This window comes from Cervus canadensis, chromosome Y, assembly GCF_019320065.1.
Source record: "Cervus canadensis isolate Bull #8, Minnesota chromosome Y, ASM1932006v1, whole genome shotgun sequence".
NCBI classification, from domain to species: Eukaryota; Metazoa; Chordata; class Mammalia; order Artiodactyla; family Cervidae; genus Cervus; species Cervus canadensis.
The window spans coordinates 7,376,152-7,401,059 of NC_057420.1; the positions used below are offsets into that span (position 1 = coordinate 7,376,152).

The 24,908-nt window shown below is 50.2% G+C and overlaps 3 pseudogenes; all 3 read right to left on the reverse strand.

Moving 5' to 3' along the window:
* Positions 1–1,297: 1,297 nt before the first annotated feature.
* On the reverse strand, positions 1,298–5,733 carry LOC122436408 (annotated as a pseudogene).
* An 811-nt stretch (positions 5,734–6,544) lies between these two features.
* On the reverse strand, positions 6,545–9,833 carry LOC122436409 (annotated as a pseudogene).
* A 3,648-nt stretch (positions 9,834–13,481) lies between these two features.
* On the reverse strand, positions 13,482–15,824 carry LOC122436454 (annotated as a pseudogene).
* Between the last annotated feature and the right edge of the window lie 9,084 nt (positions 15,825–24,908).

A 24,908-nucleotide genomic window follows, 5' to 3' on the forward strand; every position in this document is an offset into this window, starting at 1 on the left:
AGTCCATACCATTTAGGTCCTTTATTGTGCCCATTTTTGCATGAAGTGTTCCCTTGGTATCTCTAATTTTCTTGAAGTGGTCTCTAGTCTTTCCTATTCTATTGCTGTCCTCTATTTCTTTGCATTGATCACTGAGGAAGGCTTTCTTATCTCTCCTTGCTATTCTGTGGAATGCATTCAAATGGGTGTATCTTCCATTTTCTCCCTTGCTTTTCACTTCTTTTCACAGATATTTTAAGTCCTCCTCAGGTAGCTATTTTGCTTTTTTGCCTTTCTTTTTCTTGTGGATGGTCTTGATCCCTGCCTCCTGTCCATTGTCACAAACTTCCATCCATAGGTCTTCAGGCACTCTGTTTATCAGATCTAATCCCTTGAATCTACTTGTAACTTTCACTATATAATTGTAAGGAATTTGATTTAGGCCATACCTGAATGGTCCAGTGGTTTTCCCTATTTTCTTCAATTCAAGTCTGAATTAGGCAATAAGGAGTTCTTGATCTGAGCCACAGGCAGCTCCTGGTCTTGTTTTGGCTGACTCTATATAGCTTCTTCATCATTGACTGTAATGAATATAATCAATCTGATTTCTGTATTCACCATCTGGTGATGTCCATATGTAGAATCTTTTCTTGTGTGGTTGGAAGATGGTGTGGAAGAAATCTGACACTTCCTCCAGATGGTTCCTGCATTTCCTATTCAGAAACTGGGAAACAAAACCAAAGCAAGGTGCCAAGTGAGGAATAAAGCAATGAAAACAAAAGTAACAAATATCCCAAGCCGGCCTGAAGCCAGTTCCAGCGCGGCCTGCGTGGTAACGGTGAGACAGCGAGTGGTGGATGTGGAAATTCAACAAGACCCCACAGTCAGCACTCAGGTGCACTGGCAGCCCAGGGAGGGCGCCCTTACAGTCATAGGCTATCCCAGGAGCAGGGGCGGGAGGGAAGGACCCAGACAATCGAAAACTCTCTGAGCAGCAGGAGGCCGGGGATGGCCAGATTGAAAGAAGGATGACTCTGACAGGCAGACGTCATTCACCCTGCCTGGAGCAGAATCACCAATGACTCTGGCACTGAAACCACAGCTGCTTGAAGGGAGACTTGCTTCACTCATGGCCACACCGAGTCCCCAAGCCTCCAGTTTCAGCACGTCACCTGCTACATGCATGACCCAAACCCAGCCTCCGCAGCCAGCTTGCCTGAACCTGAGGATCCCCTTCTGGGAAAGGACCATGCCCCAGCCTCTACACGGCTGTTCCCTCGGGGCCCCCCTGCAGACCACCTCATCATCTGTGTTTCTGTCAGCTACCTCTCATGGCACAAATTTCCTCCCTGGGGTAGTACTTCAGGGCATCATCCCACACGTCCTGGCCTTTGATCTGATGGCAATATGAGCAAGGTCAGCCCGGGGCTGACCAGGCCCCAACCCTCCCATGAGAAGGCAAGAGCTCCAACATCAATCGCCAACTCTGCATGCGCCCTAACCAAACCCACCTCAGCAATCCTGTTCGATTCTGGACAGTTGTGGCCTGACAGCCAATTGAGAAAGTTAAGGTTCCTGGGGTCCGGCCTGCGGCTGGGTGCTCCGCGTTCAAAGTCCCAGAACCAGTGGACTGGAGTAGACCGACGTACCCTATGCCCTGTAGAGAGACAGCGCAGACAAGGGCGCATGCCGCAGCTGAAGCATCCACCCCCACCCCGGCCTCCTTGGACACCCACACTCACCACCCAGGGGGCCATGTTTACAGTGATTTCAAGGTAATATTCCTTAACGATCACCGTGCTCCAGAAGTACGGGTTGTCCTGAAAGGAGAAGATCAGCTTTCAGCGGCACTGTGGATGGCTCCGCACCTAAATCTGCCTGCACAGGGAGGCGGCAAATGTTGCAAGCTTCTAGGCGCCTCAGCTTGTCTCCCAGGCAGGCATTAACAGCCTCCATGACGCCTCTCCGAATTCTCACAGAAGAGGCCCATGCATAACACATTCCCCAGATCCCTGTCATGTGCCAAGCCCACCCATCCTCAGCCTCCCTCACTGACTTTGAAGTCCATCATGTAGCTAAGAAAATCTTCATCCTGGGTGCTGATTATGACAGACACGTGAGGGCGGTTCACAATCTGCTTTAGGTCAAGGAGAAATTAAGGGCACAGGCCAGACCAAGTAGAGCCAGGAGCAACAGCCCTAGTCTGGCCTGGAGAATGACAGTAGAACAGGCATCCGCCAGGATGCTGGGCACTCCCACTTGCCCGGTCGCCACTGACGTCTTCAGGCCCTGCAATACCACCAGACACTCTCGTGGCTCCGGCTTCCTTAGGCTGTTCTGCAGCTCAGGTGACCTGCATCTCGAAACCAGGGGCTATTTCTGACCTCTAATACCCACCTACAGTCCCGCGTTTGCTGGGCAGTGGCATGTCGCTGGTAACATGCTTAGGACTTGCAGTCCTTGTGACCCCCGTATCTGAAAGACACTGGGGTGTGTCTGTGTTCCTATGTGTGTCTGAATGTGTGTGTATCTCTGTGTGTGTCTGTCTGTGTGTGTGCGAGACTCCCATGTCTCAGCTATTTCCGGGGATCATCCACAATTACCACAATAAATGTCTGCACTAGCTGCTCTAGTGTACTTTCTCTGGTCATTTCTGACCTAGAGGCCTTGGCTACTGGTCCTGCACAGACACAGGCCTGAAGGACAAACCCAGAGTCATGGCTGTGACACTTACAGGTGTGGCTCTGCCCAGACTCTACTCAACTGTGCCTTTGGAACATGCCTCTGGCCTGGACCACACTTCCCTCAGGGGCCTCCGGCACCCTTCCTGTGACGCCACCACGGTCCCCTTCACATCCTCCTGATTCTGCCCCACTGCTTGCTCCTCCTCCTCCATCTCCGCCACCTAAGAGGCGGACACTGAGGAGCAGCAAGTAGAATACATCTCTGGCCCAGAAGCCACGGATGCCCTGGATGATGGCGCTTCTCCGAGCTAAGTGACGCTTCCTGCTCAGATGGTTCATGCACGTGAACCGAACGGAGGCCCAGCAGTTAACCTCACCCCGGGAACTCAGTTCCACCTGCAGGCTGGCCAGTGCCTGTAGCTCATCTAGGGCCAGACACTCACTTGGGCTCCCGAGTCTTTGCAGGCCCTGCTCCTCTACTGTCTTCTCCACCAGCTCCTGGGAGAACCCCTCTTCCTGCTCCTCATCTGCCACAACCTTCACGTCCTCCATGACGTCTTCCGCCAGCAATAGCATTTCATGGGATCCCCACGTCGTCTCTGTCCACCAGGGCCCCATGATCCTGCAACACCTCCACCACGTAGAGGGTGACACTTTCGCCTTGTGTGCCACCTTGTGGCTGCATCGTCCCAGCCGTGCGCAATATCCGGACGGCAGGCCCCGTGGCCATTGCCCCGTGAGCACCCGGTCTCCCAGCTAAGAATATCCGGAGTCCAGGGATGCTCCAGTCTGCTTCTGGCAGCCTCTCATGATCCTCTTGGACCTGGCTGTGACCCCGAGCCGGGGCAGGTGCGAAGGTCCCAGAAATAATAGCACTGCAAGTGGTGCGCAAAGGCGGCCCGGGCTGCAGTAACCAGGTGGGGCTCGCTAGCTCTTTAGGGCAGGGTGAGAGAGGAATGGTCGGCAGATGGGGCCTGGCGTGTGGCAGGTGGCCCGAGGCTGACGAATGGGGTTCCGGAGAGGCCAGGAGAAGGTGCACGGAGATCATCCCAACACGAGAACTTCGTCTGCTCTGAGACACGCTCAGGCTGCTGGGCCAAATCTAGACCTAAGGCAGAGAGCGGAGTGGGCGGCACCCTGATGGACAGGCCCCTGGTCCAGATGGTCGCTTTCCCACTTCCTGGCCTCCGGCGCCCCCACGTGGCGCCACTCGGCTGCATGGAAGGCACGGCTATTGCATCTGCTTCTACCCCAGGCGATGGCATTCAATTGGCATCTGGAAATTCAAGCCATGTGTTCTCGCTCCACAATGTAAACCGCACACTCCTGTGTCCCACGGGACTCTCAATGCCTGGGTGCTTTCGCCGAGTATCCAAAGGATAGGCAGGAAGGTAAAGTGACTGGATACTTTCCTCCATGGGACAGGAACCTGTTGCTGTCCAGATCGTAGGGGAGTGTGTACAAAGCCCAAGATTTACTACACTTGACCTCCACTGTTCAGGGGCAGCAGAGCCATAGGGCAGAGATCTCTCTGTTTGTCTCTTTGTCTATGCTTCTCACATAGCACTGTTTCTGCCGATCCTGCTGTCGGTGAACCAGGGGCTGCTGTCTGTGTGTCTCTGGCTCTCTTAGTGGTGCTGTGGGCTTCTCCCATTCTCCGGACACCAGCACTCAGAAGAGATGCTTAAACATGGAGTGAAGGCAAGCTCATCTCCTCCTCAGTCAGTCGCACCCATGGCAGATCAAACTGTTCTGGACACAGGGGCAGAGAGTGCTTTGTCACATTGGAAAGCCCATGGCGGGTTGTCACTGCTGAACCGCAGAAGGGGCCCGGCACACTCCCTCCCTCGCAGGGCAGACATGAACGCTGTACGTAACTCTGCCGGCATGGCCCCACCTTGCACAGCGGGAGAAACGGATCACGGTCTCCTGACGTGACGGAATCCCTGAACGTTCCTGGAATGCTGGACAGTGAGAGGGTCAGGACACCACTACGTTGAGTTCCACGACACACCGGTGCCGGAGGCCTGAATGATGGCTGTTTACCATATCGAGCCCCTTTCAAAGACGTTCTGTTCTTCAGGTGAGAACACATCCAATCCTACCCAGTGGCCCAAACCTGTGTGGCCGCGAGAAGCAAGATGATCAACCTAAACCATCCTTCCTATAGTCCTCATACTCGATATGTGTGTTCTGCCAAGAGTACAAAGAGTGACGTTTCACACTGGAAGATTCTGCAGGTAGCACGTGCTTATGCTCCACTGCCACTGCACCTCTGAAACCTTAGAAAAGGCAAGGGGTGCTCATGTTCCTGGCCAGGACATGCAGAGTGCCCTGCACTTGAGAAGGATGCAAAGGCCTTTGTAGCTGGGTGTCCAAAGGGCTGTCTGCTCACCCACCGTGGTTTCTGTGCCTGGGACTGCAGCCCAATCTGTGTCTCGGCTCTTCGGCACTCACAGATCGCCCCCAGGTCATTTCCTCCTGCCTCGCTTTCTGCCATGGGTCCTGGCTGCAAGCATCTATTTCCATGTAGAAACTTCTAAATCAGTGAGATCACGGGGCATGATTCCCTAGCTTAACTGCTTCTGCTGGCAAGAGTCTATGTCCCTTTCATGAGAACCTTCATGTTTCCACTGTCCATTGTTCCATTCCCTAGGCTGGATTCCTCTGGGTGCTCACACTCACACGTTTACTGGCAGGCGTTTCTATGCATGCATGTGAACACACGTCCAATGTTCACAGTCACATCCCTGAGAGGAGACTTACACTTATGCAGAAGTACAGGCTTTCTTGCCAAGGAACATGAATTTTGGTAAGCACTCGGCGTTCTTTTTCCCAGTTATGTTCTCTCACTGCCTCGACAATCCTGTCAGCTTGGACTTCTAACTCTGTGACTTGCCCTTAAGGTTAACAAAATCTTGGCATTGTTCATGACACGGACCGACCTGCAGAGCGTCGGGCAGGCCTGGATGTGCTCGCCGTGGACAGCTGAGTGACCTGCGCCTGTGTTCCACATTCTCCCATAACCTTGGGCAGCTTCACAGTACCAGTCACGTTCGCATGATTCCATTACCTGTGCATTCCTTCAGAGAACCAGAAAACAAGGGCCTTTGGGCTCTAATGACCTGGGCCAGAAACACACACACACACAGACCCACCTTAACACAGGTGACACAAGCCCACATGTGTATGTACACACACATGCGTGGCACAGGGCACAAACGCAAAGAGGGACCACAGCTCTCTCAGTAGGTGAAGATGCCCGTGCCCAGCAATGTGGGAAATGGCATCAGTAGGCACCATGTCCTTGCCTTGGACCCCCTGTCCACCTCATCCCACAACTCTTCTCTATTTTCCCATGCTGGCCTGAAGCCAGTTCCAGCGCGGCCTGCGTGGTTGTGGGGAGACGGCGAGTGGTGGATGTGGAAATTCAACAAGACCCCACAGTCAGCACTCAGGTGCACTGGCAGCCCAGGGAGGGCGCCCTTACAGTCATAGGCTATCCCAGGAGCAGGGGCGGCAGGGAAGGACCCAGACAATCGAAAACTCTCTGAGCAGCAGGAGGCCGGGGATGGCCAGATTGAAAGAAGGATGACTCTGACAAGCAGACGTCATTCACCCTGCCTGGAGCAGAATCACCAATGACTCTGGCACTGAAACCACAGCTGCTTGAAGGGAGACTTGCTTCACTCATGGCCACACCGAGTCCCCAAGCCTCCAGTTTCAGCACGTCACCTGCTACATGCATGACCCAAACCCAGCCTCTGCAGCTAACTTGCCTGAACCTGAGGATCCCCTTCTGGGAAAGGACCATGCCTCAGCCTCTACACGGCTCTTCCCTCAGGGGCCCCCTGCAGACCACCTCACCACCTGTGTTTCTGTCAGCTACCTCTCATGGCACAAATTTCCTCCCTGGGGTAGTACTTCAGGGCATCATCCCACCCGTCCCGGCAAATGATCTGATGGCAATATGAGCAAGGTCAGCCCGGGGCAGACCATTCCCCTAACCCTGCCATGAGAAGGCAAGAGCTCCAACATCAATCGCCAACTCTGCATGCGCCCTAACCAAACCCACCTCAGCAATCCTGTTCGTTTCTGGGCAGTTGAGGCCTGACAGCCAATTGGGAAACTTAAGGCTCCCGGGGTCCGACCTGTGGCTGGGTGCTCTGCGTTCAAAGTCCCAGAACCAGTGGAGTGGAGTAGACCGACCCACCCTATGCTCTGTAGAGAGACAATGGACACAGGGGTGGATGCCACAGCTGAAACATCCGCCCACCCCCACCCCGGCCTCCTTGGACACCCACACTCACCACCCTGGGGGCCACGTTTACCAGTGATTTCAAGGTAATATTCCTTAACACCACCATGCTCCAGAAGTACGGGTTGTCCTGAAAGGAGAAGATCAGCTTGCAGCGGGACTGTGGATGGCTCCGCACCTAAACCTGCCAGCACACGGAGGAGGCAAAAGTTGCAAGCTTCTAGGCGCCTCAGTTTGTCTCCCAGGCAGGCATTCACAAACTCCATGATGCCTCTCCAAATTCTCACAGAAGAAGCCCATGCATAACACATTCCCCAGATCCCTGTCATGTGCCAAGCCCACCCATCCACAGCCTCCCTCACTGACTTTGAAGTCCATCATGTAGCTAAGAAAATCTTCATCCTGGGTGCTGATTATGATGGACACGAGACGGCGGTTCATAATCTGCTTTATGTCATGGAGAAATTAAGGGCACAGGCCGGGCCAAGAAGAGCCAGGAGCAACAGCCCTAGTCTGGCCTTGAGAAGGACAGTGGAAAAGGCATCTGCCAGGATGCTGGGTACGCCCACTTGCCCGGTCGCCACTGACGTTTTCAGGCCCTGCAATACCATCAGACACACTCGTGGCTCCGGGTTCCTTAGGCTGTTCTGCAGCTCACGTGATCTGCATCTCGCCACCAGGGGCTATTTCTGACCTCTACTGCCCGCCTACAGTCCCATGTTTGCTGGGTAGTGGCATGTCCCTGGTAACATGCTTAGGACTTGCAGTCCTTGTGACTACCGTATCTGAAGGACACTGGGGTGTGTGTGCGTTCCTATGTGTGTCTGAATGTGTGTGGCTGTCTGTGTGTGTGCGAGACTCCCATGTCTCAGCTATTTCCGGGGATCATCCACAATTACCACAATAAATGTCTGCACTAGCTGCTCTAGTGTACTTTCTCTGGTCATTTCTGACCTAGAGGCCTCGGCTACTGGTCCTCAACACACGCAGGCCTGAAGGACAAACCCAGAGTCATGGCTGTGACACTTACAGGTGTGGCTCTGCCCAGATTCTACTCGGCTGTGCCTTTGGAACATGCCTCTGGCCTGGACCACACTTCCCTCAGGGGCCTCCAGCGCCCTTCCTGTGACTCCACCACGGTCCCCTCCACGTCCTGCTGATTCTGCCCAACTGCTTGCTCCTCCTCCTCCACCTCTCCCTCCTAAGAGGCGGACACGAGGAGCAGCTAGAAGGATACCTCCTTGGCCCAGAAGCCACGGATGCCCTGGATGGTGGCGCTTCTCCGAGCTAAGTGATGCTTCCTGCTCAGATGGTTCATGCACATGATCCGAACAGAAGCCCGGTAGTTAACCTCATCCAGAACTCTGTTCCACCTGCAGGGTAGCCAGTGCCTGTAGCTCATCTAGCACTAGCCACTCACTTGGGCTTCCGAGTCTTTCCAGGCCCTGATCTTCCACTGTCTTCTCCGCCAGCTCATGGGAGGAGCCCTCTTCCTGCTCCTCATCTGCCACAACCTTCACGTCCTCCATGACGTCTTCCGACAGCAATGGCATTCCCATGCGATCCCCGCTTCGTCTCCGTCCACCAGGGCCCCATCGTCCTCCAACACTTCCACCACGTAGAGGGTGACACCTTCGCCTGGTGTGCCACCTGGTGGCTACAAGTTGCCAGCCGTGCACAATATCAGAAAGGCAGGCCCCGTGGCCACGGCCCCGTGAGCACCCGGTCTCCCAGCTAAGAAGGTCCGAAGTCCCGGGATTCTCCAGTCTGCTTCTGGTCACCTCTAACGCTCCCCTTGGACCTGGCTGTGATCCCGAGCTGGGGCAGGTGCAAAGGGCCGGGATAATAGCACAACAAGTGGTTCCCAAAGGCGGCGGCGGCTGCAGTAACCGGGTGGGGCTCGCCAGCTCCTTGGTGCGGGGTGAGAGTGGAATGGTCGGCAGACGGGGCCTGGCGTGTGGCAGGTGGCCCGAGGCTGACGAATGGGGTTCCGGAGAGGCCAGGAGAAGGTGCACGGAAATCAGTGAACACAAGAACTTCGTCTGCTCTGAGACACGCTCAGGCTGCTGGGCCAAATCTAGACCGAAGGCAGAGCAGGGAGTGAGCGGCACCCTGATGGACATGCCCTTAGACCAGAGGGCAGCTCCTCCACTTCCTGGACTCCAGCGCCCCCACGTGGCGCCACTCGGTTTCATGGAGGGCACGGCTATTGCATCTGCTTCTACCCCAGGCGATGGCATTCAATTGGCATCTGGAAATTCAAGCCATGTGTTCTTGCTCCACAATCCAAACCGCACACTCCTGTGTCCCTTGGGACTTTCAATGCCTGGGAGCTTTCGCTGAGTATCCAAAGGATAGGCAGGAAGGTAAAGTGACTGGATACTTTCCTCCATGGGACAGGAACCTGTTGCTGTCCAGATCGTAGGGGAGTGTGTACAAAGCCCAACGTTTACAACACTTGACCTCCACTGTTCAGGGGCACCAGAGCCATAGGGCAGAGATCTCTCTCTTCGTCTCTTTGTCTCTGCTTCTCGCATAGCACTGTTTCTGCCGATCCTGCTGTGTGTGCACCAGGGGCAGCTTTCTGTGTGTCTCCGGCTCCCAAAGTGGTGCTGTGGGCCTCTGCCATTCTCCGGACACCAGTGCTCAGAAGAGACGCTTCACCTTGGAGTGATGGCAAGCTCATCTCCTCCTCAGTGAGTCACACCCATGGCAGATCAGACTGTTCTGGGCACAGGGTCGGAGAGTGCTTTGTCAAGTTGGAAAGCCCATGGTGGGTTTTCACTGCTGAAGTGGAGAAGAGGACCGGGGACACTCCCTCCCACGCTGGGCAGACATGATCCTTTCACAGGACTCTGCTGGCACGGCCACACCTTGCACAGTGGGAGAAACGGATCACGGTCTCCTGACATGACGGAACTCCCTGAACGTTGCTGGTATACTGGACAGTGAGAGGGTCAGTACACCACTGCGTTGAGTTCCATGTCACACCAGTGCCGGAGGCCTGCACGTTGGCCCGTTTACCCTATAGAGCCCCTTTCAAAGACATTCTGTTCTCCAGGTAAGTACACATCCAATCCTACCCAGTGGCCCAAACCTGTGTGGCCGCGAGAAGCAAGACGATCAACCTAAACCATCCTTCCTATAGTCCTCATACCCGATATGTGTGTTCTGCCAAGAGTACAAAGAGTGACGTTTCACACTGGAAGATTCTGCAGGTAGCAAGTGCTTATGCTCCACTGCCACTGCATCTCTGAAACCTTAGAAAAGGCAAGGGGTGCTCAAGTTCCTGGCCAGGACATGCAAAGAGTGCCCTGCACTTGAGAAGGATGCAAAGGCCTTTGTAGCTGGGTGTCCAAAGGGCTGTCGGCTCACCCACCGTGGTTTCTGTGCCTGGGACTGCAGCCCAATCTGTGTCTCGGCTCTTCAGCCCTCACAGATCGCCCCCAGGTCATTTCCTCCTGCTTCGATTTCTGCCACGGGTCCTGGCTGCAAGCTTCTCTTTCCATGTAGAAACTTCTAACTCAGTGAGATCACGGGGCATGATTCCCTGGCTTCACTGCTTCTGCTGGCAAGAGTCTATGTCCCTTTCACGAGAACCTTCATGTTTCCACTGTCCATTGTTCCACCCACAAGCCTGGATCCCTCTGGCTGCTCACACTCACAAGTGTACCGGCAGGCGCTTCTGTGCACGCATGTGAACACATGCCCACGTGTGCACAGTCATATCCTTGAGAGGAGACTTACACTTATGCAGAAATACAGGCTTTCTTGCCAAGGAACATGAATTTTGAAAAGCACTCGATGTTGTTTTTGCCAGTTATGTTCTTTCACTGGCTCGTGGATCCTGTCAGCTTGCACTTCTAACTCTGTGACTTGCCCTCAAGCTTCACAAAATCTTGGCATTGTTCATGACACAGACCGACCTGCAGAGAGTCAGGCAGGCCTGGATGTGCTCGCCGTGGACAGCTGAGTGACCTGCGCCTGTGTTCCACATTCTCCCATAACCTTGGGCAGCTCCACAGTACCAGTCACTTTAGCATGATTCCATTACCTGTGCATTCCTTCAGAGAACCCGAAAACAATGGCCTTTTGCCTCCACTGTCTTGGAAAACTGCTTTCTCGATGTGCACCTCTCGACATCATGCTTGTCAAGTCTGTGCCCCCTTGCAAGCCTATCACCTGTTAGGGCCCACAACATTCTGCCCGAGGCCCCCTGTCCTTCCTATCTCTGGAGCATTCTGTGTGCCCCTGTCTACATGTGCCACCAAGCGCTGTCTCCTGTATCAGGAAAAGGCCAACGAGATACCCCAGCCTCCAAGAGCCCCAAGAGACCGTGGCAGGCCTGGGAATGTTACAGTGTTGTGAAGAAATTAACATGCATCTATAGATTCTCTTCCAGTACAAGGCATGGGATGAGGCCAGAAAGATAGGGTGTCATCCCTAGACTTTGTTCCGTTAGTGTACTACTACCCAGACTCATGGAGTCCCTGAACGGATGAAGCCCTGGGAAACAGGCCCTTTCAGGCCCACAGCTCACGCCTCTCTTGGGCAAAAAGCACCGTTTCTATCTCACGTGCACCGAGAGGGATTGATCCCATCCAAGCCCTCACTCATTTGATAAATGTCAAGGCTCTATTTCAGTTGCTCTCACTAGGCCCAAGTAGGCCTCTTGAAAACCAGGCATCCCTGCCCACCCAGCCCACTCGCCAAGGAAGGCAGACCCTTGCTAGGCCGAGTGACATGCAAAACAGTCACCTGCAATGTACGGTTCCTCTGAGTGTCACCTGGTGCAGATCCCCTAAGACAAAACCAGAGATTCTGCTCCAGCAAGACTGCCAGAATCCATCCTCAAGGTCAGACCGCCACCTTTGCCACTCTGGCCTTACAGCCAGGGATGAGACCCCAGAGGAGTGAAGGAATTCACCTCAGGATGTTCAGCACGAGCCATGGGGTATCTTTCGGCAGCACCACTGAAAACCAGCAGGCTCTGAATGGACCCCAGGACCCTCCCTGTCTCCCACTATCCCAACCAGCCAGCCCACCATCCTTGCGTCCTCCCACTTCCCTGCCTCACAGACACACGCTGGCGGAGGGACACACACGTACACCCCACACATGTGCTCTCCTCGCTTTTCTGCACTGCGTGCAAGGTTGCAAATGCCTGGTGGCATGCCACACTCACAGCCTGTGCCTGCTAGGATGCCTGGAGTTTCACACGGACAGCCTACCTCAGCAGAGCTGACATTTACTGTTCGACCGTGCCAGTGTGTGCTACTTCTGGAGGAAGAATACTGCCTCTCGGGCTGATCCTGGGCAGCACTGGCCCAGGATTTCTTGCGTGTATCCTTCTCTCGTGTGTGGAACAAGGCTCCAGGGCAGCAGGTTCTCTGTGCCTCCTCCTCCTTCGGGTCTCTGCCCTTCTCTACAGGACCTTAGCCTCCTCACCACCCCGGGTCCTGCCATAGCCACGTCCAACATTTCCATCGGCTGGCCCACTCTGCCACAGACTGAGGGGTCCACAGGCAGTGCTTTCAAAGCCCCACCCCACCTGATTTGCCCTGGGCGAATCCTCAGACCACACAACTCTCCACCTGGTGCAAATACACAAAATAACACGGTAGAAAATGTGAACGTGTTTTCCTTTTTGGTCTAGTTGCACACATGGGAGCCATGCTCTGAATTATCATGGGCCATCCTTTCCTCTTTGCACCCTGGACAGGATCACTGCAGAGATACGTCGACCAACAACGTTTGGCAGTTCCTCTCCTGACACCTTAATCTGTGTGTCTGCCCTGGGCTAGAAACACACACACACACACACGCACACACACACATTAACACAGGTGACCCAAGCCCACGTGTGTATATACACACACATGCGTGGCACAGGGACACAAACGCAAAGAGGGAACACAGCTCTCTCAGTAGCTGAAGATGCCCGTGCCCAGCAATGTGGGAGATGGCATCAGTAGGCACCATGTCCTTGCCTTGGACCCCTTGTCCAACTCATCCCACAGCTCTTCCGTATTTTCCCAAGCCAGCCTGAAGCCTGTTCCAGCACGACCTGTGTGGTTGCAGTGAGGCGGTGAGTGGTGGATGTGGAAATTCAACAAGACCCCAAAGTCAGCACTCAGGTGCACTGGCAGCCCAGGGAGGGCGCCCTTACAGTCATAGGCTATCCCAGGAGCAGAGGCGGCAGGGAAGGACCCAGACAATCAAAAACTCTCTGAGCAGCAGGAGGCCGGGGATGGTGGCATTCACCGAAAGATGATTCTGACAAACAGACGTCATTTGCCCTGCCTGGAGTAGAATCACCAATGACTCTGGCACTGAAACCACAGCTGCTTGAAGGGAGACTTGCTTCACTCACGTCCATACTGAGACCCCAAGCCTCCAGTTTCAGCACATCACCTGCTACATGCATGACCCAAACCCAGCCTCCGCAGCCAGCTTGCATGAACCTGAGGGTCCCCATCTGGGAAAGGACCATGCCCCAGCCTCTACATGGCTGTTCCCTCAGGGCCCCCCTGCAGACCACCTCACCACCTGTGTTTCTGTCAGCTACCTCTCATGGCACAAATTTCCTCCCTGGGGTAGTACTTCAGGTGTTTGCCCCACACGTCCTAGCCAATGATCTGATGGGAATATGAGCAAGGTCAGCCCGGGGCTGACCATGCCCCTAACCCTCCCATGAGAAGGCAAGAGCTCCAACATCAATCGCCAACTGTGCATGCACCCTAACCAAGCCCACCTCAGCAGTCCTGTTCGATTCTGGGCAGTTGTGGCCTGACAGCCAATTGAGAAAGTTAAGGCTCCCAGGGTCCGGCCTGCGGCTGGGTGCTCCCCGTCCAAATTCCCAAAACCAGTGGACTGGAGTGCAATGACGTGCCCTATAACCTGTACAGAGACAGCGGAGACAGGCGCGGATGCCACAGCTGAAGCATCCCCCCACCCCCACCCCGGCCTCCTTGGACACCCACACTCACCACCCTGGGGGCCACGTTTACCAGTGATTTCAAAGTAATATTCCTTAACAATCACCGTGTTCCAGAAGTACGGGTTGTCCCAAAAGAAGAAGATCACCTTGCAGTGGGACTGTGGATGGCTCCGCACCTAAACCTGCCCGCACACGGAGGAGGCAAAAGTTGCAGGATTCTCGGGGCCTCAGCTTGTCTCCCAGGCAGGCATTAACAGCCTCCATGACGCCTCTCCAAATTCTCACAGAAGAGGCCCATGCATAACACTTTCCCCAGATCCCTGTCATGTGCCAAGCCCACCCATCCTCAGCCTCCCTCACTGACTTTGAAGTCCATCATGTAGCTAAGAAAATCTTCATCCTGGGTGCTGATTGTGACAGACACTTGAGGGCGGTTCATAATCTGCTTTATGTCAAGGAGCCATTAAGGGCACAGGCCGGGCCAAGAAGAGCCAGGAGCAACAGCCCTAGTCTGGGCTGGAAGAAGGACACTGGAACAGACATATACAAGGATGCTGGGCACTCCCACTTGCCCAGTCGCCACTGCCGTTTTCAGGCCCTGCCATACGGTCAGACATGCTCATGGCTCTAGGTTCCCTGTGCTGTTCTGTAGCTCAGGTGGTCTGAATCCCATAACCAAAGGCTATGTCTGACTTCTTCTGTCCACCTCCTTGCCTGTGTGTGCTGGGTAGTGGCATGTCACTGGCTACATGGTAAGGACGTGCAGTCCTTTTGACAAACTTTATCTGAAAGAAACGGGGGTGTGTGTTTGTTTCTTTGTGTGTCTGAATATGTGTGTATCTCTGTGTGTGTGTGTGTGTGTGTGTGTGTGTGTGTGTGTGTGTGTGTGTGTGTGTGTGTGCGAGACTCCCATGTCTCAGCTATTTCCGGGGATCATCCACAATTACCACAATAAATGTCTGCACTAGCTGCTCTAGTGTACTTTCTCTGGTCATCCTGACCTAGAGGCCTTGGCTACTGGTCCTGCACAGACACAGGCCTGAAGGACAAACCCAGAGTCATGGCTGTGACTCTTACAGGTGTGGCTCTGCCCAGACTCTACTCAGCTGTGCCTTTGGAACATGCCTCTGGCCTGGATCACTCTTCTCTCAGGGGCTTCTGGCACCCTTCCTGTGACCTCACCATGCCCCACCCCCCACATCCTCCTGATCTGCCCCACCTCCTTCTCCTCCTCCTCCTCCTAAAAGGCGGACACCTAGAAGCAGCAGGAAGGCTACCGCTTTGGCCCAGAAGCCAAGGATGCCCTGGATAATGGCTGTTCTCTGAGCCAAGTGACGCTTCCTCCTCAGATGGTTCATGCACATGAACCGAACGAAGGCCTGGATGTTTTGCTCACGCGGGGAACTCAGTTCCACCTTCGGGACAGTCAGTGCCTCTAGCGCATCTAACCCCAGCCACTCACTCGGGCCTCCAGGTCTTTCCAGGCCCAGCTCCTCCACCGTCTTCTCCTCCAGCTCTTGGGAGGACCCCTGATCCCGCTCCTCATCCGCCACAACCTCCACCTCCTCCATGACGTCTTCCGCCAGCAGCTGGCACTCCCGCCCAATCCCCGCCTCGTCTCCGTCCACCAGGGCCCACCCCCTCCCCTCCCCCCCACCCCCGGCCTCCACCACGGAGAGGGTGACCTCTTTGCCCTGTGTGCCAACTGGTGGCTGCAAAGTCCCAGCCGTGCACAGCATCTGGACGTCAGGCCCCCTGGCCACTGCCCCCTGAGCACCCGGGCTCCCAGCTAAGAAGGTCCAGAGTCCCGGCACGCTCCCGCCTTCCTCTGGCCGCCTCTCACGCTCCTCTGGGACATGGCTGTGACCCCGAGCGGGGGCAGATGCGAAGGGACCGGACATAATAGCACAGCAAGTGGTGCGCAAAGGCGGCCCGTCTGAGGTAACCGGGTGGGGCTCGCCAGCTCTTTGGGGCGGGGTGAGAGCGGAATGGTCGGCAGACGGGGCCGGGTGTGTGGCGGGTGGCCTGAGGCTGAAGAAAGGGGTTCCAGAGATGCCAGGAGACGGTGCACGGAGATCAGCGCAATAAGCGGGACCCTTAGACTGTGAGACAGGCTCAGGCTGCTGGACCAAATCTAGACGAATGGCAGAGAGGGTAGTGGGCGGCACCCTGATGGACATGCCCCTAGACCTGAGGGCGGCTTCCCCGCTTCCTGGGCTCCAGCGCCCCGACGTGGTCACACTCGGCTTCAGGGAGGGCATGGCTATTGCACCTAGCGCTACCCCAGGCTCTGGCATTGAATTGGCATCTGGAAATTCAAGCCATGTGTTCTCGCTCGGCAATCCAAAGAGCACACTCCTGTGTCCCATGGGACCGCCCATGCCTGGGAGCTCTCCCTGAGTATCCAAAGGAATGGCAGGGGCGCAAAATGGCTGGATACTTTCCTCCATGGGACAGGAGCCTGTTGCTGTCCGGATGGTAGGGGAGTGGGTACAAACCCCAACGTTTGCAACACTTGACCTCCACTGTTCAGGTGCACCAGAGCCATAGGGTACAGATCTCTCTTCGTGTCTCTTTGTCTCTGCTTCTCGCATAGCACTGTTTCTTGTGATACTCTGTGTGTGTCCCAGGGCCCGCTCTCTCTTTATGTCTGTCTCTGTGAGGGGTGTTGTGGCCGTCTGCCATTCTGGACACCAGCGCTCATAAGAGCTGCTTAACGTTGGAGTGAAGGCAAGCTCATCTCCTCCTCATTGAGTCCCACCCATGGGAGATCAGACTATTCTATTACACATGGTTTGACAGTGCTTTCTCAAATTTGAAATCCAACAGTGGGTGGTCACTGCAGAACCATAGAAATGGATGGGCGACCCTCTCTCCCTCGCTGGGCAGACATGAACACTACACAGTACTAAGGGGGCATGGCCACACCTTGAACAGAGGAAGAGAATGTATAGGTCTGCTGGCATGACCAAACTCCCTGAACATTGTTTGAATTCCTGCAAGTGAGAGGAAAAATAAATATAGTTAAAATGAGTATACCACCCAAAGCAATCTATAGATTCAATGCAATCTTTATCAAGGTATCAATGGTATTTTTTCATAGAGGTTAAAAAAAAAAAAAATGATTTCACAATCTGTATGGAAATAGAAAATACCTCAAATAGCCAAAACAGTCTTATGAAACAGTGTATCAGGAGGAATCAACCTGCCTGACTTCAGGGTATACTATGAAGTTACACTCATCAAGACAGTATGGTACTTGCACAAAGACAGAAACATGGATCAATGGAACAAAATACAATGCCCACAGATAAATTCACTCACCTATGGACACCTTATTAGGAGGTAAGAGTATAAAATGTAGAAAAGACAATCTCTTTAAAAAGTGGTGCTGGGAACATTGGTCAACCATCTGTCAAAGAATGAAACTAGAACACTTTTGTACACCATACAGAAAAATAAACTCAAAATAGATTAAAGATCTAAAAGTAAGACCAGGAACAATAAAACTCCTAGAGGAAAACATACGCTAAACACTCTCTGACATAAATTAGAGCAGGATCCTCTATTACACACCTCCCAGAGTGAAGGAAATAAAAGCCAAAAAAAAAGGTGGGGGGGGGGGGGGAACCTAACTAAAAGCTTTCACACAACAAAGGAAACTATAAGCAAGGTGAAAAGACAGCCTTCAGAATTGGAGAAAATAATAGGGAATGAAGCATCTGACAAAGAATTAATCTCAAAAATACACAAGCAGCTCATGCAGCTCAATTCCAGAAAAATAAATGACTCAATCAAAAAACGGGTCAAAGAAGTAAACAGACATTTCTCCAAAGAAGATATACAGATGGCTAACAAATGCATGAAAGGTACTCAACATAGCTCATTATCAGAGTAATGCAACTTAAAACCACAATGCTGTACCATCTCACATTGATCAGAATGGCTGCTATCAAATAGCCTACAAACAATAAATGCTGGAGAGTATGCAGAGAAAAGCTAACTCTCTTATACTGCTGGTGGGAATGCAAATTGGTACAGCCATTATGGAGAACAGTGTTGAGATTCCTTTAAAAACTGGAAGTAGAACTGCCATACAACCCAGCAATCCCACTGCTGGGCCCAAACACTGAGGAAACAAGAACTGAAAGAGAGACACGTACCCCAGTGTTCATCGCAGCACTGCTTATAATCGCCACGACATGGAAGCAACCTAGATGTCCATCGGCAGAGGAATGGATAAGAAAGCTGTGGTATATATACACAATGGAAAATTACTCAGCTATTAAGAAAAAACACATTTGATCAGTTCAAATGAGGTGGTTGAAATTGGAGCCCATTATACACAGTGAAGTCAGAAACAAAAACACTGATACAATATATTGACACATATAAATGGAATTTAGAAAGATGGTAATGATGACCCTATATGCAAGACAGTGAGAGACACAGATATAAAGAACAGACTTTTGGACTCGTTGAGAGAAGGTGAGGGTGGGATGATTTGAGAGAATAGCATTGAAACATGTATATGTGAAACAGATCACCAGTCCAAGTTCAATACATGAAATAGGCACTCAAGTCTGGTGCACTGGGGCAAACGCTGAAGGTGCTGTGGAGAGAGATTTCAGGATGGGGGGACACATGTATACCCATGACTGATCCTTGTCAATGTATGGCAAAAACCACTACAACATTGTAAAGTTGTTAGCCTTCAATTACAATAAATTAATTTTAAAAAATAAAATTAAAACAGGGAGGGTAGTAAAATTACAAGCCTGAATCTATTTTTAAGCAAATAAAAAAGCAAGTAGCAAAAAAAAGGGGAGGGGGGGCAAAAGAACAAGATCAAAATGCCAACATCTGTTGGACATAGAAAAAGCAAGAGAATTTCAGAAAAATATCCTCTTCTGCTTCATTGACCAGACTAAACCCTTTGACTATGTGGATCACAACTATAGAATACTCTTTTTTAAAAAGAGATGTGAATACCAGACCACTTTACCTGTTTCCTCAGAAACCTGTATGCAGGACAAGAAACAACAGTGAGAACCAGACATGGGACAACTGACTGGCTCAAAACTGGGAAAGGAGTTTGTCAAGGTTGTGTATTGTCACCCTGCTTATTTAACATATACACAGAGTACACCATGTGAAATGCCAGGATGGATGAAGCATAAATTGGCATTAAGATTGCCAGAAAAAGTATCCATAATCTCAGACATACAGATGACACAACTCTAACAGCAGAAGTGAGTCATTCAGTCATGTCCGATTCTTTGCAACCCCATGGACTATACAGTCCATGGAATTCTTTAGGCCAGAATACTGGAGTGGGTAGCCTTTCTCTTCTCCAGGGGATCTTGACAAATGGGATCAATTCGAGGTCTCCCACCTTGCAGGTGTATTCTTCATCAGCTGAGCCACAAAAGCAGCTCAAGAATATTGGAGTGGGTAGCCTATCCCTTTCTCCAGTGGATATTCTCAACCCAGAAGATCTAACACCAGAAAACAAGTAGCAGAAGACCAGTAGCAGAAAGTGGACTAGAGCCCTCTGATGAAAATGAAAGAGGAGAGTGAAAAAGCCTGCATAAAACTGAACATTCGAAAAAAGATCATGGCATCTGGTCCCATCACTTCTTGGAAAACAGGAGGCAGATGGCGAGTTGGACCATAAAGAAGACTAAGCAGCAAAGAACTGATGTTTTCCATCTGTGATGCTAGAAAAGATTCTTAAGACTGCGTGATCAAACCACTCAATCCTAAGGAAATCAGTTGCTGATCATTCAATCAGGACTGATGCTGAAGCTGAAGTTCCAATACTTTGGCCCTCTGATGTGAAGAGCTGACTCACTGAAGAGACCCTGATGGTGGGAAAGACTGAGGTAAGGAGAAGTGGGCAACAATGGATGAGCTGTTTGGGTGGCATCATCAACTCAATGGACATGTTTGAGTTAATTCTGGTAGGTAATGAACAATGGCAAGCCTAGTGTGCTGCTACAAGTTCAGGAGGGTCACAGAGTTGGACATGACTGGTCTGACAGAATGTGGTCCGCTGGAGAAGGGAATGGCAAACCATTTCAGTATTCTTGCCTTGAGAACCCCATGAACAGTATGAAAAGGCAAAATGATATAATACTCAAAGAGGAACTCCCCAGGTCGGTAGGTGCCCAATACGCTACTGGAGAACAGTGGAGAAATAACTCCAGAAAGAATGAAGGGATGGAACCAAAGCAAAAACAATACCCAGTTGTGGATGTGACTAGTGATAGAAGCAAGGTCCAATGCTGTAAAGAGCAATACCACATAGGAACCTGGAATGTTAGGTCCATGAATCAAGGCAAATTGGAAGAGGTCAAACAGGAGATGGCAAGAGTGACTGTCGGTATTCTAGGACTCAGCGAACTAAAATGGACTGGAATGCGTGAATTTAACTCAGATGACCACTATGTCTATTACTGTGGGCAGGAATTCCTTAGAAGAAATGGAATAGCCATCATGGTCAACAAGAGTCCAAAATGCAGTACTTGGATGCAATCTCATAAACGACAGAATGATCTCTGTTCATTTCTAAGGCAAACCATTCAATATCACGGTAATCCAGGCCTATGCCCCAACCAGCAAAACTGAAGGAGCTGAAGTTGAATGGTTCTATGAAGACCTACAAGAACTTTTAGAACTAACACCCCAAAAGGATGTTCTTTTAATTATAGGGGGCTGGAATGCAAAATTAGGAAGTCAAGAATCATCTGGAGTAACAGGTAAATTTGGCCTAGGAGTATGGAATGAAGCAGGGCAAAGGCTAATAGAGTTTTGCCAAGAGAACGCACTGGACATAGCAAACACCCTCTTCCAACAACACAAGAGATGATGGACTTCACCAGATGGTCAACACTGAAATCAGATTGATTATATTCTTTGCAGCCAAAGATGGAGAAGCTCTACACAGTCAGCAAAAACAAGACCGGGAGCTGACTGGCTCAGGTCATGAACTCCTTTATTGCCAAATTCAGACTTAAATTGAAGAAAGTAGGGAAAACCACTAGACCATTCAGGTATGACCTAAATCAAATCCCTTATGACTATACAGTGGAAGTGAGAAATAGATATAAGGGACTAGACCTGATAGACAAAGTGTCTGATTAACTATGGATGGAGGTTCTTGACAGTGTACAGCAGACAGGGATTAAGACTATCCCCATGGAAAAGAAATGCAAAAAAGCAAAATGGCTGTCTGAAGAGACATTACAAATAGCTGTGAAAAGAAGTGAAAAGCAAAGGAAGAAAGGAAAGATATACCATTTGAATGCAGAGTTCCAAAGAATAGCAAGGAGAGATAAGAAAGCCTTCCTCAGTGATCAATGCAAAGAAGTAGAGGAAAACAACAGAATGGGAAAGACTAGAGATAGAAATCTCTTCAAGAAAATTAAGAGATTCCAAAGGAACATTTCACGCAAAGATGGATTCGATAAAGGACGGAAATGGTATGGACCTAACAGAAGCAGATGATATTGAGAGGTGGCAAGAATACACAGAACTGTACAAAAAAGATCTTCATGACCCAGATAAGCACGATGGTGTGATCACCCACCTAGAGCCAGACATCCTGGAATGTGAAGTGGACCTTAGCAACACCACAAACAAAGCTAGTGGAGGTGATGGAATTCAAGTTGAGCTATTTCAAATCCTGGAAGATGATGCTGTGTAAGTGCTGCACTCAACGTGGTAGCAAATTTGGAAAACTCAGCAGTGGCCACAGGACTAGAAAAGGTCACTTTTCATTCCAATCCCAAAGAAAGGCAGTCCCAAAGAATGCTCAAATTACTGCACAATTGCATTCATCTCACACACTAGTAAAGTAATGCTCAAAATTCTCCAAGGCAGGCTTTAGCAATATGTGAACGCAGAATTCCAGATGTCCAGGTTGGTTTTAGAAAAGGCAAAGGAACCAGAGATCAAATTGCCAACATCTGCTGGATAATCGAAAAAGCAAGAGTTGCAGAAACACATCTATTTCTGCTTTATTGACTATGCCAAAGCCTTTGACTGTGTGGGTTGCAATAGACTGTGGAAAATTCTGAAACAGATGGGATTACCAGATCATCTGAACTGCCTCTTGAGAAACCTGTATGCAGGTCAGGAAGCAACAATTAGAACTGGACATAGAACAGACTGGTTTCAAATAGGAAAAGGAGTATGTCAAGGTTGTATATTGTCACCCTGCTTATTTAACTTACATGTAGAGTACATCATGCGAAACCTTGGGACTAAGAAGCACAAGCTAGAATCGAGATTGCCGGGAGAAATATCAATAACCTCAGATATGCAGATGACACCACCTTTATGGCAGAAAGTGAAGAGGAACTAAAAAGCCTCTTGAAAGTGAAAAAGGAGAGTGGAAAAGCTAGCTTAAAACTCAACATTCAGAAAACTTAAGACCATGGCATCTGCTCTTCATGGGAAGACCATCACTTCATGGGAAATAGATGGGTAAACAGTGGAAACAGTGGCTGACTTTATTTTTCTGGGCTCCAAAATCACTGCAGATGGTGACTGCAGCCACAAAATTAAGACACTTACTCTTTGAAAGGAAAGTTATGACCAACCTAGACAGCATATTAAAAAGCAGAGACATTACTTTGCTAACAAAGGTCCATCTAGTCAAGGCTATGGTTTTTCCAGTGGTCATCTATGCATGTGAGAGTTGGACTGTCAAAAAAGCTGACTGCCAAAGAATTGATGCTTTTGAACTGTGGTGTTGGAGAAGACTCTCAAGTCCCTTGGACTTCAAGGAGATCCAACCAGTCCATCCTAAAGGAAATCAGTCCTGTCCTGGGTGTTCATTGGAAGGACTGAGGCTTTAGCTGAAACTCCAGTACTTCGGCCACCTCATGCAGAGCTGACTCATTGGAGAAGACCTGATGCTCGGAGGCATTGGAGGCAGAAGGGGACGACAGAGGATGAGATGGCTGGATGGTATCACCAAGTTTATGAACATGAGTTTGAGTAAACTCCGGGAGTTTGTGATGGACAGGGAGGCCTGACATGCTGTGATTCATGGGGTTGCAAAGAGTCGGACTCAACAGAGCAAACGAAATGAACTAAGTTACTGATTATACACCATGCTTTTGAGTAATGCTGTTAAAAAAAGATATCTTGGCTGGCGGTTCAATAATAACAGCTCTGCAATAGCATACCTTTAAGATATTGACTGACTGGTTGTACTTTTCTATTCCAGATAATACTGCTACAAATTATCCGGGAAGTGGGGATCTGAAAAGCAAAACTGGCTCAGTTGTATCTGACTGTTTGCAACCCCGTGGACTAAAGAGTCCATGGAATTCTCCAGGCCACAATATTTCAGTGGGTAGCCATTCCTTTCTCCCAAGGATCCAGTGCAGATCTCCTGCATTGCAGGTGGATTCTTTACCAGTTGATCTACTAGGGAAGCCAAAGAACACGGGAGTGGGTAATCTTACAAGATGTTATTTATAAAGGGTGTCTGTGTGTCTGTGTGCATTGTTTTGTACAACTAGGGACCCTCCAGACTGCAGCCAGCCAGGGCCTGTCCAAGCGATTCTCGAAGCAAGAACACTGGAGTGGGTTGCCATGCCCTCTTCCAGGTGATGTACCTGATCAGAGATCAAACCCGAGTTTTCTCCACTGGCCAGTGGATTCTTTACCTCAGAGCCACCCGGGAGGGCCATTTATGAAGTAGTGTATTATAAATAAGCTATTCAGTTGCCATGGTCTCACCTGACTTATGACAAAGTAACATTCACCATTTCAATAATTTTTAACACAAATTTTAATTATTTACGGTTTGAGCTATCAGGCAAATACATGTTCCTCTAAGGTGGAAGAACTGCAAGATCCTTATCTGCAAAATCAAAGACTTTTGAAATGAAACAGGTAATGGATGCAGAGTACTGTTAATGAATTAAAGGCCAACTGTACACTTTAAGTGACTTAGGGACATTCCCGGTGGTCCAGTGTCTAAGACTCTGCACTCCCAATGTAGGGGGCCCATGTTCGATCCCTGGGCAGGGAACTAGATCTCACATGCCCCAACTAAGAGACAGCACAGCCGAATAAATACATAAAAATATTATTAAAAAAAAAAAAAAAACCCTGACATATATTGGGTCAATTTTGTCTCAATAAAAATCTGAATGTCCCAATCATTTTTAAAAATTCCCCTTCATTGTGACACCATAAAATTATTATGTTTTCATGTGCTAATCCCAACGTGATGGTATTAGTAGGTGGGCCTTTAGGACCCAATTTGATCATGAGGATACAGCCCTCACAAGAGAATATAAGCCCTCCTTCATATCTCCCTCACTCCACCATCATGTGAAGACAAACAGAAAATGGTGGTCTATGAAGAAGGAGCAATCATTCTCTACCTTGACCATGAACTCCTCAGCGTCTGCTACTGTGAGAAATACTTACCTGTTGTTCATGAGCTACCCATTCTTTGGTATTCCACAACAGCATTCTGAATGGAATAAAGACAATTCCTCATAATGTGTAGAGTCTAGCTTCTAATTTTACCACGACAATAACCCATTCTGTCAGTGTTTATAAGACACCTCCAAACTGGGCACAAAAGGATAACTCAAGGACAGGCTCTTTGCTATGAAGATAGTAATCATCACCACTGATTCTTTTGATTTCATACTGAAATGAACTTTAAGTGCTCTAAAACAATGATTTTATACATGGAAAACTGCAGAATTTGGAAATGCTGAAAAAATAAATCTTTTCAAATATGACAGAAAAAAATTTCAAAGACATGATAATTAACAGGATTCAACAATCAACTACTATAAAGTATTACCTGCAAAGTCACAGGAAACATTTCTAACCAAGTCAAAAAAGGAAGGGCAACTAAGTATTTGGCACACATTCCACTGCTATACAGAGAATTTTAAAATGCCGAAAAAACAATCCACTGTTTTATGTTTATTAGATTGAACAAAACTGTATTTTTTTTTCTTAAAGAAGTATTACTTTGTACTGGTAACAAACTAAACAATGATTA